Source organism: Orcinus orca, chromosome 11 (assembly GCF_937001465.1).
Source record: "Orcinus orca chromosome 11, mOrcOrc1.1, whole genome shotgun sequence".
NCBI lineage: Eukaryota > Metazoa > Chordata > Mammalia > Artiodactyla > Delphinidae > Orcinus > Orcinus orca.
Window position 1 is genome coordinate 7,204,467 of NC_064569.1, and position 6,000 is coordinate 7,210,466.

Sequence of the window (6,000 nt, forward strand, 5' to 3'; positions counted from 1 at the left end):
GTCCCCTTTAATCTGAAGTAGTTCTGCCATCTTTATTTGTCTTTGAGTATATTATTTTTTTCTTATTAGTTGTCTATTTTATACATATTTGTGTATGCATGTCAATCCCAATCTCCCAGTTCATCCCACCACCACCACTCCCCACCCCCGCTTTCCCCCCTTGGTGTCCATACATTTGTTCTCTACATCTGTGTCTCTATTTCTGCCTTGCAAACCGGTTCATCTGTTCCATTTTTCTAGATTCCACATATATGTGTTAATATACGATATTTGTTTTTCTCTTTCTGACTTACTTCACTCTGTATGACAATCTCTAGGTCCATCCATGTCTCTACAAATGACCCAATTTCATTCCTTTTAATAGCTGAGAAATATTCCATTGTATATATCTAGTACCATATCTTCTTTATCCACTGTCTTTCAATGGGCATTTAGGTTGCTTCCATGACCTGGTTATTGTAAATAGTACTGCAATGAACATTCGGGTACATGTGTCTTTTTTTTTTTGTGGTACATGGGCCTGTCACTGTTGTGGCCTCTCCCACAGGCTCCAGACGTGCAGGCTCAGTGGCCATGGCTCACGGGCCCAGCCGCTCCGTGGCATGTGGGATCTTCCCGGACCGGGTCACAAACCCGTGTCCCCTGCATCGGCAGGTGGACTCTCAACCACTGCGCCACCAGGGAAGCCCTGTTAAACATTTCTTGAATCTTCTCAATTTTTGCCTCCATTCTTTTTCTGAGGTCCTGGATCATCTTCACTATCATTATTCTGAATTCTTTTTCTGGAAGGTAGCCTATCTCCACTTTGTTTGGTTGTTTTTCTGGGGTTTTATCTTGTTCCTTCATCTGGTACATAGTCCTTTGCCTTTTCATTTTGTCTATCTTTCTGTCAATGTGCTTTTCGTTCCACAGGCTGCAGTATTGTTGTTCTTGTTTCTGCTGTCTGCCCTGTGGTGGATGAGGCTATCTAAGAGGCTTGTACAAGCTTCCTGATGGGAGGGACTGGTGGTGGGTAGAGCTGGGTGTTGCTCTGGTGGGCAGAGCTCAGTAAAACTTTAATCCCCTTGTCTGCTGATGGGTGGGGCTGGGTTCCCTCCCTGTGGGTTGTTTGGCCTGAGGTGACCCAGAACTGGAAGCTACAGGCTCTTTGGTGGGACTAATGGTGGACTCCGGGAGGGCCCATACCAAGGAACACTTCCCAGAAGCTCTGCTGCCTGTGTCCTTGTCCCCATGGTGAGCCACAGCCACTCCCCGCCTCTGCAGGAGACCCTCCAACATTAGCAGGTAGGTCTGGTTCAGGCTCCCATGGGGTCACTTCTCCTTCCCCCTGGGTCCTGATGCACACACTACTGTGTGTGTGCCCTCCAAGAGTAGACTCCTTGTTTCCCCCAGTCCTGCTGAAGTCTTGCAATCAAATCCCGCCAGCCTTCAAAGTCACACTCTCTGGGAATTCCTCCTCCCGTTGCTGGACCCCCAGGTTGCGAAGCCCGACGTGAGGCTCAGAACCTTCACTCCAGTGGGTGGACTTCTGTGTTGTAATTGTTCTCCAGTCTGTGAGTCACCCACCCAGTGGTTACGGGGTTTGATCTTATTGTGATTGTGCCCCTCCTACTCTCTCACCATGGCCTCGCTCCTGTCTTTGGACGTGAGGTATCCCCTTTGGTGAGTTCCAGTGTCCTCCTGTCGATTATTGTCCAGCAGTTAGTTGTGATTCCGGTGCTCTCGCAAGAGGGAGTGAGCACACGTCCTTCTACTCCGCCATCTTGAACCAATTTCCTGTGAGTATATTACTTTTCAAGAATGTGTCTGGCAGTTACTTTGTAAAAGTTTTTCTGATTTTATAATAATTAACATTCAATTATGATACATGCCATCATTTTTTAAAGTACAATGCACTTAATTAAGAGGCTTTTCTGATAAAATTGTACATTTATGTTTAATAATTATTTACCAACAATTCATTGTGATTATGATCATTTTATTTTGATTGTGCACTAATAAAAATGTTAATAACAACTAGAAGAATTAGAGTTAGGCATTTAAAAAATTCTTCTCACTGTATTATATCAGAGACAAAGAATGTCAACTAGTTCCACCATTGATAAGGCTAACTTTGATCCTCTGGTTAAAGCTTCAGTGTATTCTAGGACTGAGTAAATATGCTGGGAGACAGATTGCTCACTATGAGAGAAGAGAGTTAAAAGTACGGAAGAGGGCTTCCCTGGTGGTGCAGTGGTTGAGAGTCCGCCTGCCGATGCAGGGGACACGGGTTCGTGCCCCGGTCCAGGAAGATCCCACATGCCGCGGAGTGGCTGGGCCCGTGAGCCATGGCCGCTGAGCCTGCGCGTCCAGAGCCTGTGCTCCACAACGGGAGAGGCCACAACAGTGAGAGGCCCACGTACCGCAAAAAAAAAAAAAAAAGAAGTACGGAAGAGAGCCATTAAAGTGAACCCTGGGATATTGAATTGGATTTGGAAGTATCAGTATGAATTCATAGATTTTAATAGACAGATAAATAGAGACATGGAGATATAGATGTGTGTGTGTGTGTGTGTGTGTAAGTGGCTCTGACTGATTTGAGAACCTAAAAGCAATGACACCCCAGAAGCAGTAAACTCATTTAGTGCTGAGGTATCAGTTTCTAAATACCATTCTCTACAAAAAGATTCCTTAGATAAATGGCTGATTCCAGCCTGGAAGAGAAAAGCCTATATTTTTTTCCTTTCATTTCCATTTAAAATTTTATTTTACCTCAATTTTTAATTCTAAATAAAAATTCTGGGGGCTTCCCTGGTGGCGCAGTGGTTGAGAGTCTGCCTGCCGATGCAGGGGACACAGGTTCGTGCCCCGGTCCAGGAGGATCCCACGTGCCACGGAGCGGCTAGGCCCATGAGCCACGGCCACTGAGCCTGCGCGTCCGGAGCCTGTGCTCCACAACAGGAGAGGCCACAACAGTGAGAGGCCCGCGTATTGAAAAAAAAAAAAATTCTTCTGCATTTAGTTGTGATTACATTTTTTTAACACAGAAACAATCAACACAACATAATTGTACTGAAATGTCGATGTATAATTATTAAACATTAAAATACAAATTTATTGGAAAAGCTTCTCTTAATGAAATAAATTCATTTGAAAAATTGTAGCATGTAACACATATATATTGAATCTAAAGGAAAAAAAGGTCATGAAGAACTTAGGGGCAGGACAGCAATAAAGATGCAGACCTACTAGAGAATGGACTTGAGGACATGGGGAGAGGGAAGGGTAAGCTGGGACAAAGTGAGAGAGTGGCATGTACATATATACACTACGAAACGTAAAACCGATAGCTAGTGGGAAGCAGCCGCATAGCACAGGGAGATCAGCTCGATGCTTTGTGACCACCTAGAGGGGTGGGATAGGGAGGGTGGGAGGGAGGGAGATGCAAGAGGGAAGAGATATGGGGACATATGTATATGTATAGCTGATTCAGTTTGTTATAAAGCAGAAACTAACACACCATTGTAAAACAATTATACTCCAATAAAGATGTTAAAAAAATTGTAGCATGTATTTATAAATTATAAATGCTATTTATTACCATAATCTGTAGAATTCAGCATGAATTCCATCTTAATTTTTTATAGATAAAGATGCTGAGAGGAGGAGCTTCAAATGGCGGAAGAGTAAGAGGCAGAGATCACCTTCCTCCCCACAAATACATCAGAAATACATCTACAGGTGGAACAACTCCTACAGAACACCTACTGAACACTGGCAGAAGAACTCAGACCTCCCAAAAGGCAAGAAACTCCCCATGTACCTGGGTAGAGCAAAAAAAATTGAAAAAACAGAGACAAAAGAATTAGGACAGGACCCGCACCAGTGGGAGGGAGCTGTGAAGGAAGAAAGGTTTCCACACACTAGGAAGGCCCTTTGTGGGTGGAGACTGTGGGTGGTGGAAGGGGGAAGCTTTGGAGCCACAGAGAAGAGCGCAGCAACAGGGGTACAGAGGGCAAAGCGGAGAGATTCCTGCACAGAGGATCGGTGCTGCCCAGCACTCACCAGCCCGAGAGGCTTGTCTGCTCACCCGCTGGGACAGGTGGGGGCTGGGAGCTGAGGCCCCGGCTTCGGTCAGTTCCCAGGGAGAGGACTAGGGTTGGCTGCATGAACACAGCCTGAAGGGGGCTAGTGCACCACAGCTAGCCAAGAGGGAGTCCAGTAAAAAGTGTGGAGCTGCCGAAGAGGCAAGAGACTTCTTCTTGGGCTTTCCTGGTGGCTAAGTGGTTAAGAATCCACCTGCCAATGCAGGGGACATGGGTTCGAGCCCTGGTCTGGGAAGATCCCACATGCTGTGGAGCAACTAAGCCCGTGTGCCACAACTACTGAGCCTGCACTCTAGAGCCCACGAGCCACAATTACTGAGCCCACGTGCCACAACTACTGAAGCCCATGCTCCTAGACCCCGTGCTCTGCAATAAGAGAAGCCACCGCGATGAGAAGCCCGCACACCACAACGAAGAGTAGCCCCTGCTCGCCGCAACTAGAGAAAGCCCACGCACAGCAAAGAAGACCCAACGCAGCCAAAAATAAAATAAAAATTAAAAATAAATAAACTAAAAAAAAGAGAGAGAGAGAAAGACTTCTTCTTGCCTCTCTGTTTCCTGGTGCACAAGGAGAGGGGATTAAGAGAGCTGCTTAAAGGAACTCAAGATACGGGCGCGAGACGCGGCTACCAGCGCAGACCCCAGAGATGGACATGAGACGCTAAGGCTGCTGCTGCCGCCACCAAGAAGCCTGTGTGTGAGCACAGGTCACTCTCCACACCAATCCTCCTGGGAGCCTGTGCAGCCCGCCACTGCCAGGGTCCCGTGATCCAGGGACAACTTCCCTGGGAGAACGCACGGCGCGCCTCAGGGTGGTGCAACGTCACGCTGGCCTCTGCCACCGCAGGCTCACCTCGCATTCCGTACCCCTCCCTCCCCCCGGCCTGAGTGAGCCAGAGCCCCCAAAGCAGCTGCTCCTTTAACCCCGTCCTGTCTGAGCGAACAAAAGACGCCCCTCAGGCGACCTACGCACACAGGTGGGCCCAAATCCAAAGCTGAACCCCGGGAGCTGTGCGAACAAAGAAGAGAAAGGGAAATCTCTCTCAGCAGCCTCAGGAGCAGCGGATTAAATCTCCACAATCAACTTGATGTACCCTGCATCTGTGGAATACCTGAATAGACAACAAATGATCCCAAACTTAGGAGGTGGACTTTGGGAGCAACGATAAATATATATTTTTCCCTTTCTCTTTTTGTGAGTGTGTATGTGTATGCTTCTGTGTGTGATTTTGTCTGTATAGCTTTGCTTTTACCATTTGTCTTAAGGTTCTGTCTGCCCTTTTTTTCTTTTCTAAAAATTTTTTCTCAATAATTATTTTTTAATAACTTTATTTTATTTTACTTTATTTTATTTTATCTTATCTCCTTCTTTCTTTCTTTCTTTTTTCTCTCTCTTTTATTCTGAGCTGTGTGGAGGACAGGCTCTTGGTGCTCCAGCCAGGTGTCAGGGCTGTGCCACTGAGATGAGAGAACCAAGTTCAGGACACTGGTCCACAAGAGACCTCCCAGCTCCACGTAATATCAAATGGTGAAAATCTCCCAGAGATCTCCATCTCAATGCCAAGACCCAGCACCATTCAACGACCAGTAAGTTACAGTGCTGGACACCCTATGCCAAACAACTAGCAAGACAGGAACACAACCCCACCCATTAGCAGAGAGGCTGCCTAAAATAATAATAAGGCCACAGACAGCCCAAAACACACCACCAGACGTGGACCTACCCACCAGAAAGACAAGATCCAGCCTCATCCACCAGAACACAGGCACTAGTCCCCTCACCAGGAAGCCTACACAACCCACTGAACCAACCTTAGTCACTGGGGACAGACGTCAAAAACAATGGAAACTACGAACCTGCAGCCTGCGAAAAGGAGACCCCAAACACAGTAAGTTAAGCAAAATGAGAAGACAG